The sequence below is a fragment of the Triturus cristatus genome, chromosome 10 (assembly GCF_964204655.1).
Source record: "Triturus cristatus chromosome 10, aTriCri1.1, whole genome shotgun sequence".
NCBI lineage: Eukaryota > Metazoa > Chordata > Amphibia > Caudata > Salamandridae > Triturus > Triturus cristatus.
Window position 1 is genome coordinate 275249576 of NC_140593.1, and position 12041 is coordinate 275261616.

At 47.0% G+C, this 12041-nt stretch overlaps 1 protein-coding gene across 3 annotated transcripts in view; it reads right to left on the reverse strand.

Annotated features, from left to right (window-relative positions):
• The window catches only part of ANKIB1 (ankyrin repeat and IBR domain containing 1), a 556103-nt gene that overhangs the window by 66940 nt on the left and 477122 nt on the right, over positions 1-12041 (reverse strand). The gene's annotated exons all lie outside the window — the stretch shown is intronic.

The window sequence follows — 12041 nt, forward strand, 5'->3', positions numbered from 1 at the left end:
GGTCATATGCCAGTCCACGCACATTCTCCATCTATCAATATTTAGGATTTGATTGCTAACCCATTCCTGGGAAATATCCCTCCTAGCCAGCATCAGATGCTGCTTACTTAAAGTCGTTTTGAGTTTCGAAAAAATCAATCTCGCTCTGGAGCCCCAGAGTAACTAATTTGTGGATTAGACACTGAAAGTAACTCTGGTTACAGAACCCCAGAAGGGACACTATCTAGAACTACCAAGCAGTTTCACCTCTCACGGTTTCATGCTATCATTTTTGAAGTAATTTCTCATTAAGGATCAAATTGGTTTATTGTATATGTTCATTAAATAAAAAACATTTTTTCCAAAGCACGCTCTCAAATATGTTTTAGAAGACTGCACAGAGGTAACTAACTCCCAATCTCTTTTTAGAGCTACAGCTTCTTCATCGGGGGATAATCCTTCAAATAAAATACATAAGGATAATCACAGTTATCAATGGTTCTTTTGAAGTTATATATAGGTGTGCAATATTAGCGCTATTTTGCAACAATTACTCATGATGGCGATGTTACTTATCAGTTACGTCTGTGCAATGTAATGAATTTAAATGTCGAAAGCAGTAGTTAAATTATATTTTAGAGTTCCCTGGGAAAAAAATCTTTAAAAACCAATAACAAATTAGCCTTTCTTATAACCTTCCTACAGCAAGACTCAGCTTATGAACAAGGAAGCTAGACCATATAACCAAAGTCCAAGGCAAGAATCAAATTCAAAGTGGCCTGATGCACCTAGAGAATCAAATTCCCGACACAGATAATAGGGAAAAAAAAGAACAATACGTCACAAATCCACAATGGAAGATTTTGGGACAAGAAGGGTATTTCAAGAGAGAGAGGTCAGAATAATATACTGTCGGCAGTATTACCCAGATATTCCTGGATTTCATATGTGACACTAATGCAAGTGGAAACGTCTGTTTTGAACTGTTCTGTAGGTGGTAATGTTTTTGCACTTGTTCAACAGTGCAATTGGTTATGCACCACTGCTGTATTCCATGTAAATCGCAAATGTTGAGCAAAATTGCAATGTACAATATCTGTAATCCTGCTGCCTTTGGAGGTTGTCAGTAAAATGCCGGTTAGCCAGGAACCTGTGACTAGGAAGGGTGGAAGCTGATGCTGCTGACTTCATGTGTGTGTTGCTGGAAGCATCCATTTTCTTTCTGGTAACATTTCTGTTTCTTACTCAATGAAAAAAGCGCTGTCTATTGGGTTATCCAATGATATTCTAACAGGGTGGTACTCGCAGGTCAAGCTTCTGTAATTCGATGAGCTATTTAAAAATTTTTGCGTGATATTACTCGGACTGCTTGTGGGAGAATAGGCACTTGAAGTATTTCAAGGGTAGTATACATGCCCTGAACTACAGATTCATTTCAGGGGTATGTCCCGACTAATGTTACTTTTTTAGGTCTCGCCTAAAACAGATCTTTTGTTAACTTAAACTTAAAGGGGGCCCAGTAATTACTTACCATAAGTTAGCTTTATCGCCACTCTCATTTCCCTGCTTCTAATTGGTCAGTGCTTGCCAGTTTCACTTTCTCTGTGTGTGTGTTTGTCTCTACCATTGAGCATGGACCAAGTACTGATTAATGTCTTTATTAGTGTCCTTCCGCTGCTCGCACTCTAACTGAGGAACTTTAGCACTATAGCCTCATAGATTTATTTAATCATAGAAGATTTAGAGGATAAGTCGAGAAGGTACGTATTTTCGGAGGTTATAGATTCTTACGCCAAATATTTAAATTAAAAAAAGCTATTTTTAACACTAAAGTGTTGGTTTCAAGCAGTGAACCAAGATGCATGAAACGTTAACAGCCAACTCGCGTTTCGCCCCTTCCCGGCATGCAGGCCTGGAGCTTTCTCAAGGCTGACAAATTGTACTTAATTAAGAAAGAAACCCAAATAATTAAGTCAGAGAAGAATGCAGCCCAGAATTGTGTTCTAGGGTTGACCCAACAAAAACTAAAACAACCAATAAAGAAAATAGACCCCAGGTATGTGAAGTGGGTCAACCGTACCCACCCAAAAACCAACTGAGAATGCAGTATAATAAAATAAGGAAAAAAACTAAGGATAGAATAATGAAATGCAGCACATTAATATATACAAAACAAGTCATTCATAATGATAAATAAGGTTTGCATGTAACACCAAAAAGGTTGTAGTAAAAGCCATGTCATGCAGCAATTGTCAAGGCCCCAGAGATAACAAGATATTCTAGGGAAACAGGGTAGTTCAAATATATGATTTTGGTTTTGCACAAAAGAAATTTGAGAGGAATGTCTACAAATTTGACATACCATTTGAAATATAAACATCAGTGTTTAATAAAACTACATACAAATATATCATGTTCACAGGCATTTATCAAATGTAAAATCTATTAGGTAGATATTAAATGTAAAGTTGCAGAAAGGCAACATCAACCAAGATAAGTGTACATAGATATATACAGGGTGCAGCGTGTATCAGATTCCAGAGTAGAGATGTTGCCACGGTGAGATCATAAAAGAGAGAGTCAAATAAGAAAATCCATCAGTACTAGACATATCAAATAAGTCACTGAGGTCCCAGCGTGAGAATAGGTAGTACCAATTAGCCAGATATATAAATGTATTATGACATAGATGATGCTCTAAAAAGCTCGTGAGCATCAGGCGAATGCCAAAGATTTGCCAAGCCCATCCTCAGTAGGGAGTCTTTGACAAATGTAATCCAGGGAAGTTTTATCGCAATCGAGTACCTAAGAATTTCCTTCAGCCCACTCCTATAAAGCAAAAGTTCAGGAGTAGACCAAAGGATCTCCAGAAAATTAGCGGGCGGAGTTCAAGCTTATCAGAGATCGGCCTGAGTGCCAAGTCTAGCCTCAACCTTACTAGGGGAGTACTGACTGGTAAGCAAAAGAGTGGCCTCAAACCTGTTTTTTTCCATTACCAATGGCTTTAGTTTTTTGAGCACCCAAACTCCGCACCGTAAATGGCGATGGCAAGTGCCTGATATGTGTAAAGTTGGATGGCTGGTGACACAAATCTCCCGCTGCCCGGTGCACATCGGGATGCCTGACTGGTAGTGCGACTACCCGGCGACCTGGACCGACATCGGCCGCTGCCTGCAGTGTTGGCGGCCGGTTGATTCTAGCACTGTGTTCCCGGTCTGGATGGCCTGGAGCTCCTGCGGGGCTCGACTGCTTACGCGAGTCCCGGGGCGGGCATGTGGTGTGTGGGCCGGAGGTGCAGAGCTGCTGGCTTGCTGTGATATATTGCTGACGGCGTGTTCTCCTGGCTTCTGCTGCCTTGCGACAGTGTTGTGGCTCGGCGGAGGAGGTGTAATCGCCATACATTGCCAAATCCAGGCACCAAGGTGGTGAGTCTTCGCTGACTGCGGGGGCCGCACAGGTGGCGGATCGGCCATATGCGACGTGGAGGGGGTGACTTGGCGACTGGCTGCATACATGGGGGATTACATTTGCGGCGCATTTAAACTGGCGAATTCCCACCAAGTTCTTGTCACAGCCCTCCACCTGTGCTGCAGAGCCCAGATCTGTGCGAACGCCGTCCTGCTGTGAGGGGCGCCCTCCTAGTGCTCTGCGGACGGACCGGCAACGACAGTGATGTAGCTGGGGTGATGCTGCGTGTATGGCTCATTGGCCTTGGGAATCTACTGTATGCTCAATCTTCTCGGCTTTTGTAATGCAGGCCTGGAGGGGGGGAGTGAATCTTGTTAGCGCGCAGCTACAAGATGACAGGCAGTCCTACCCGGCGGAATTGTCCACACCACGAGAGTGAGATAACAGCTGTGCGGCCTGTGCAAGGATTCTGCTGTATTCAGCCACGGCATGTCCCATCATCGAGGCGTCGATTAGCACCTGTACACTGGATCTGTACCGGTGCCCGGGGGAAAAGCTTAGACAGCCTGCATAGCATCGGTGTATTGTTGGAGGCTTGGTGGGAGCTCTCCTTGGGGCTGCCTCTCCCTCGCTCTCTGTGTTCCTACTGCCTTTGACGCAAGCCTCATTGCCCAGTATGGGGAAGACAGACGCACACCAATCACGTCTTACTTTTGACGCTAAGAAAGGGGCCCGACAACAAATAGCAGAGGCCGAGGAGGGGTCCGATGCGTTGCAGCTAGACGCACAACCTGCACAGGGCGAAGACCTGAAGGCGTTCTTACAAGAAGTCATACAGGGGTTTGCTGGTTTAGCGGGGAAGATAGACACGCTAACTACACGTATGGATGCCATAGCTCACAGGATTGATGGACATGATGCGCGGCTAAAGGAGACTGAGCAACGAATATCAGATGTTGAGGACGTCACAACTCGCACCCAAACTTCTGTATCACAAATGGACAAATTGCTCAAACTTATAGCTGCAAAGAATGAGGACATGGAAGCGAGAAGCCGGAGGAATAACATTCGCGTTTTGGGCATTCCAGAGAGCACCAATACGGGTAAGATGGAGGCCTACATCGAACGCTTGTTGCTGGAGGTGGTTGGGGTGGACCTTCTCTCCCCGCAATTTGTTGTGGAGAGGGCCCATTGCTCGCTCGGGCCGAAACCCCCACCTGGTAGTGCGCTCCGACCCATCATTGCTCGCCTCCTAAATTATAGAGATAGAGACTCTGCCCTTCGGATCGCAAGAGAGAAGAAACAGCTGTACTTTGAAGGAGTCCCTTTCACTATCTATCCAGACTTCACACCCACAGTGCAGGAAGACAGACGCGAATTCCTACCGGTGAAACAGAAGTTAAGACAAGCTCAAATAGAGAACGCTCTCCTCTACCCCGCGCAGCTTCGTGTCACGTACCAAGGCAAGCAGACATTCTTCACGAAGCCTCAGCATGCGGAAGGATTTTTGAAGCGCCTTAAGCTGCCTAAGAATGCGGCACCCGCATCAGAGGACTCGCCACGGCCGACTACGCTGCCCAATGACTGACAGATGCTCTGTGTTATGATTAGGTTTATTTTTCTTAGGTCCAACTACATTCGCCTTGAACTGAATTAACTGGCACCAGAGACAATATGTTTTTTTTCTTTTTTGGTGGCGATACGTATGTAACGGCGCCCTTTGCCGTCAGTTGGGAAAAAAGGCTTGGAGGGCGCCGGGCACCCTTGGGCCCAGTGGGGGGTAAAAGGCAGCAAGGATGACCCTGCTCGGCAAGAGGTGTCTGTGTGCCACTTAAAAGAGTTTCCCCGGTTGGAGAACCCCCTGGTTATCTTTTTCTACCTATAGACTGAAAAAGTTGAATACATAGTTTTGTTCTGTGGGTACTTGGGAGGGGGAGGGAAATATACCTGGCATGTTTGGAATGCTTCAGTGGGTGGGGGTGGGAGGGTCCAGTTTTATTGCCGAATTCGCCATGAGCACATTACAGATTTCCATCAGCAGTTGCCACTCCTTTAATAGTGATTTACGGCAAGGTACGCATGTACGCGATTATCAGTATAAAACTATAGGGCACTATGGGTGAGCAGATAGATGCATCACAGCTGCGGTTTATGCCTTGGAAAGTTAGAGGGTTGGGAGATTTGCGGAAGAGGCGGCAAATATTGGCCTATCTTGACCGGCATCACGTAACCGTTGCTATGCTTCAAGAAACCCATGTAAATCCTAGACTTTCAAACACGTTTGCTAGTAAGTGGGCAGCATATAGGATTTTCTCGTCATACTCCTCATACGCCCGAGGTACAGCCATAGTAGTGAAAAAGCACACTTCTTTTACACTGGCGGGCTCTGATGTAGACCCTCATGGGCGATATGTGCTTGCTTGGGGTCGACTGGGTATGGACTCTGTTACGCTGGCTAGTTGTTATGGACCCATCACTGATACTCCTGAATTCTTTTCGACCCTCTGGGGTAGGATTGTGAATATAGGGTCAACTCACATTATTTGGGGTGGCGATTATAATGTGGCCCTTAATCCAGCATTGGATAGATCCAATACGGCGCCCCATCACTACACTCATGCGCAGGAGGTTATACAGGGCATAATGATGGAAGGGGGGCTAATTGACACGTGGCGTCACCTTCATCCTCAGACAGCAGGCACACATTACACAACTTATGCTGCCACATGGGCTAGACTAGACTACTTTCTGGTTACGAGGGGCCTGGGGCCGGCCATTCGGAATGTTACTCACCCTGCTAGAACACTTTCAGATCATTGCCCAGTGGTCTTGGCCCTTCACCCACCGGGGTATGACAGACCTAGGCCCAGTTGGAGGCTTCAGCCTGCAGCGTTGCTTGATACTGTTTTACGTCAAGAGCTGGGTGAGGAAATTCTGGACTTTTTTTAGAGAAATAAAGGATCAATTGATAGTGTTGAAGTGATCTGGGAAGCCTTTAAAGTAACAATCAGGGGGTTTTGTATTTCTATGAGTTTTGGGGTTCTCCGAGATATCCCGAGAACATTGAAATCCTTAGAAAAGGAGCTCTAGACACTAGAAACTCGCATGGAGGCGGGGGAAACAGGGCAAGCGCAGAAGGATTTCAGAGCAAAATTGTCGGATTATGAGGCCACGAACATTCGAGGACGTTATTGGGAAGCTCGCAGATATGGTGAAGGAGAGAGGCAGGGTCACGCGCTGGTTGAAACGATACGCCATCCCCGCTTTGCCAATTATATATTAGAAATCCGGGAATCTGGGGGGGCCCATCATCGGTACACTCCTGACATTCTGAACGCATTTATCTCCCATTACAAGACGCTAAACACTACTCAAAGAGACGGCGCTTTGGACGTGGAGGGCTTTTTAGGCGATGTGGCATTGGGCTGGCTTAGTGACACGCAACGTGAGTTTTTTGGCGCCCCGTTTGAAGTGGATGAAATCAGAGAAACGATAATGAAGATGCAGTCTGGTAAAACGCCTGGCCTAGATGGCATTCCTATTTGAATTTTATAAAACCGATATTGATATAATGGCCCCAGTGCTTAAAGAAGTTTACGAAGAATCTCTGGAGGTCGGTGTACTCCCACCGTCAATGAGAGAGGCACTTATTACATCGCTCCTGAAACCTGGCAAACCCCCGGACTCATGCAATTCCTATCGGCCTTTGTCACTCATAAATTGTGACGCCAAAATTTTAGCCAAGGTAATAGCAAATCGGATAGCATTGCTACTCGATCGATTGGGGCTCCCAGATCAGTCAGGGTTCATCCCTGGGCGTGCCACCACCCATAATTTGCGTACCCTTTTTTCTTTACTCCCGACGGTCGCGCCTGAGTTCCCACTGTCAGCGGTGTTCCTGGATGCTACTAAAGCATTTGATTCTGTCGAATGGGACTAACTTTTTGAGGTGTTACGTCGGATGGGCTTCCCCCCTCTGTTTCTTTCCTGGGTACGGTTACTGTATAACAAACCCACAGCTAAAGGGTTGATTAACGGCCATACGTCGGATCCCTTTACCATATCGAGGGGTACCAGACAGGGGTGCCGCTCTCCCCCCTGCTGTTTGCCTTAGCAATAGAGCCCTTAGCGTCTCGGTAAGTTCATCAAGACAAGGCTTTCCGCTGCTGCTTGCGCCAAATACAGATTTTCCTCTATGCGAATGATATTACTTTATATGTGAGGCAACCTCAGCAGAACATCAATCCTTTGCTGCGGAAATTTATAGTATTTGGTAGGCTCTCCGGAGTGCACATTAATTGGGAGAAATCGCAGGTGTTTCCCTTGACGGATGCAGTCCCCCGCTTCGCTCTGGACTACCCCTTAGATTGGTGCGATTCTGACCTTTGGTACCTAGGGATACAGCTCTCAAGAGATAGAGAGGAGCTCCTGAGACTTAACTATGGCACAGCTATACATCGCCTTACTAATAATGTCACTAGATGGATCTCCCTGCCACTCTCGCTTGCGGGTCGCGCTTCTCTGATAAAGATGGTGGTGCTTCCGCAATTCTTGTATCTGTTTAGGAACATACCCTATGATCCAGGGCGTCACTTTTTTAAAGCCCTTCATACTGAATTGCTTCGATTATTCTGGGGTGGCAAACAATCTCGGCTTTAGTGGTCCACTCTCATGAAACCTTATGCACAGGGTGGCTTCGATATCCCTGATTTTGAACTCTATTATCTTAGTGCACAAGCACACTATGCTTACTTTTGGATTCGCCCTCCCAGTCATATGCCGCAGGTAGCGGTGGAGCACCGGCTGGCTAATCCCATCCCTCTGGATGGCCTCATACACGCACCCCGACGCACCCAAGATTTGCCTCCCACCACTGTCACCGCTACGGTGGATGCATGGCACTGTATAAGGGATCTACTCGGCTCCCCTATGCTGTATTCCTCGAGACTCCCCATTTCGTATCATCCCTGTATGCCCCTGTTGCAGGAACATGGGTTTCAGAAAATGTGTGCGTGTGCCAAGATCACTACATGGGGAGACCTCTTTCATAATGGCCACTTCCGCACGTTAGATCAACTATTTCCTACAGCTCCTCCTTCGCCACTAGACACTTTCTTATATATTCGGCTGCGTCAAGGTTTTCGCTCTACTATTCCGGACTTCCCCCGAGAGCCCACTAGCTTCCCCCCTCTACACCAGATGGTGGGGTCCAATGATGGTAAACATCTCGTGTCTCGACTCTACCGTAGTATACGAATGCAACCTATTGGCTCACCCAGCACAGCTCGTATACACAGGAGCACGGAACTGGGTAGGGAGATAACAGAAGAACAGTGGGAACACTGCTGCCTTCAAACTGCGAAAATCTCTGCCAACAGTCGCTTGCGTGTTATACACTATAAATTTTTGCAACGTCTCAATTATACGCCTGCTAAAAAGTATAAACTCAAACTGGCAGATCATGATCGCTGTGAGAGATGTAAACAACCGGGAGCATGGTTTCTTCACTTAGCAAGGGAATGCCCTAAAATACAGGAGTACTGGGCACTAATCTTTGACGCACTTGGGCAGATACTAGGAGTCCCGGTGGTGGGGGATGCCTTACTGGTGCTCCTGCGTAACGCTCAACAGCTTCCTAAGACACATCGTGCCTTTATTACTATATCCTTATTATTGGCTAAGAGGAGAGTGGCTTGTCTGTGGGGTAGAAGAAGAGCCCCTAAATTCAAGGAGGGGCTGAGGGATTTAATCTACTGCCAAGGGCAATTGACAACGTATGCCGAGACACTCCCACTGTCTTCCAGACCTAAGGATATTTGGGGCCATCTCCTGAGCTACCTCTTAACGCACAGCGTTGATGACCCCCCTGCCTCCTTCTCTGAAAAAGGTTAGCTGAACATACAAGTCTTGACAGATTGACTTTGGTAAATGTGTAATGCTTTTGCTCCATTTGCTTGCCCTTCCACATTTGACTCTCCGAATAATGCGCCCTATATGATATTTGACGGACAATGTGATGAACTGATGGTCGGGTGGAACCTTTTAGTTGCTCTATGTATGAAATGATGTCCTAAGATTATGCCTTCCTACTTCGCTGTAATTGCTGTGCTCTGTTCTTTTTGATACTCTTACTGGAACTTGGCAACTTGCTGTTATAATTTTATGAATCCTGTGCTTTGACTTGGCACTTGGTTTTCTTTAGAAGATGTACTGTATTGCTCTTATGATGGAAAATGTTAAATAAAAGTTTTTTTTAAAAAGTGTACTTGTTCTAAGGGGAGACCGTCTAAAGTAGGGTTTGGGTGCATGTTAGAACAAGGGTTAAAAAACCATAAACTTAGTTTTATTAATATTCATTTCCAGCCCCCTCCTCACACAGAATCTACTAATGTAGTCCAGTAGTTTCTGAAGCCCCATTGGTGATGTTGACAGCAAAAGCCTATCATCGACGAACCTGAGAGCTGGAATCCTCCTGTCAGCCAGTCTAGGGGCATCATTGTCACAACTATTTAAAAAATCAACATAATCATTTACAAACAGGGTAAAAATGGTAAGGACCAATACACATCTCTGTCTTATGCTGCGCTTTACAGGAAGGAGTTCAGTTACTTCACCAAGCTTACCACATCTAACTTGTGGGTAATTGTTCTGATGCAGTCTCTCAATTATATTGCACAGGTAAGCTGGGAAGCCCATTTCCGCTAGATATTTCCACAGCAGGGTTCTGGGGACCACGTTGTACGCAGCTCTGAGGTAAACGAAAACAGCATAAAGCCTTCCCTTCTCAATACGAACGGTCTTCCAGTATATCATCTGCAGTCTAAAGACCTGGACAACCATGGAGGTATTAGGTCGAAAGCCCGCTTGAAGGAGGAAAGGTATGTCATTCTCTTCAAGCCAGCACAGAAGCTTGCAGAGTATACCGTTGCTAAAGTGTGTTTATGTGGTGTCTATTTAACTGGTTGGACTGTAATTAGCTGTATCCAGTGACAACACTTCTTAAAAATTGGAAGAATCTCAGCAACTGCTCATGTTTTGGGGATACTTGCTCCATTTAAATTGCCATTAAATACCACTGTAAGTTAGAGTGTCCAAATATCTATTTCTGATAAAAACAAATCTCCAGGAATCTGATCAATGCCAGGGGCTTTACATGTGGTTATCTTCCTGATGGCCTCTTCTACCTCCGTAAATGATATTAGGGAAAATCCTACTGGGTCCTTCCCTGGTTCGTTGTACACAGAAAATGACTGGAGATACTGGATGTGTGCCCTCATCAGGCTTTTAAAAAAATATAAATTAGTAAAGTAAACTACCCAGGCCTCAGCAGCAATGTTGTTTTCGATATTCCTTCCCTATTCCCGGTAGCAATTCAGTTGCAGAAAAGGGTTTGATTATTTTCCCTCACAATTTTGACTGCACCATTCCCATTTTGCCATTGTAAGTACATTTTTGTATGCGGCTCTCTTTTCTTGAATCCCTTCCCTCCTGTTGCTCTAGATCAAGTTAATCAGAGGGTTTATTGAACCAGAATGGTACACTAATCCTTGGCTACTAGCCTCTTTAATGAAATCCATCTTTAGGCTATTGAAGAGGGAATTATGTATATCTTTGACCTTTTGTAACTGACTGCTCATTTGAAACTAAATTGAGACTGTAAAATATCTCCAGAGCAGGACCCACATTAGCATATATGGATCGTAAAGCCTTCTCCAACCTGCCCACTGTGGACCAAGAAATTCTGCATTTGGGGAGGAGCCAAGATGGCGACCGGAGCAGACGCTTGAGCGCCCGGCTCCGTCGGCCCTTGGCCTCGGACTATCATCCTGACGCCTATCCTCGCCGATTTTCGCGGTGCAACGTGTGCGACGACGCGCTGACCGCGCCGCCGCTTTCCCGGAGTCTTAGCCCGCCCGGACGCCGGAGTTCTTGGTGCTTTTGTTCTCCGCACTGGACCCCTGCTCTATTGTGGCCTTGGCCGGCCCCCTGGAAGCTCCGCAGTTACCGGACCCGCTAGCGTAAACCTGAGCCCCGAGGTCCCAGTCCCACCTCACACCACGGACTGTCGCCGGATGAGCCGGGGGAGGGACGCCCGGACACCTCCTGCACCCCGCACCTGATGGGCTGGAGCTATAGGGTAAGCCCCGGTGCGGCGGGTCTCCTGCCCCGTTCTGTGGACCGCGCTGTGGGAGGCTGCAGACCCCCTTCTTCTATTGCCTAGTCGGCTGCAAAGAGAACCCGAGGGAAGGGCAGCGACTGTTGGCTTTTCCCTGTTGCGGCGCAGACCTGAGGGGAATTGCCTCCTTGCTACGACCCCCCCCCTGGCCACTGTACCGTTCTGCGGTAAAACATGGCGTTGATTGCCTGCTCGCGGCTGGGGGATGCTACTCCGGTCTCGCCCGCTTCGCCCTCCCTCTACCAGACACCAGCTCCACAGTGCCGTCCCGGATTGCTACCGATGTGGGGGCGCAGCCTCCGCTGACATGCGGCTCCGTTCTGGCTGCCCTGCGGGACTTTCGTCTACAAATGTGTCTTGGCTTGCAAGCGCTGAGTGAGCGGTTTGACTCCATACTGTCGGCTGCGGGTCGTGAGCACCCCGTTTGTCATCAACAAGGCGTGGGTCTGCCAGTGCTTTTGTCCTCTTGCGGGGACGC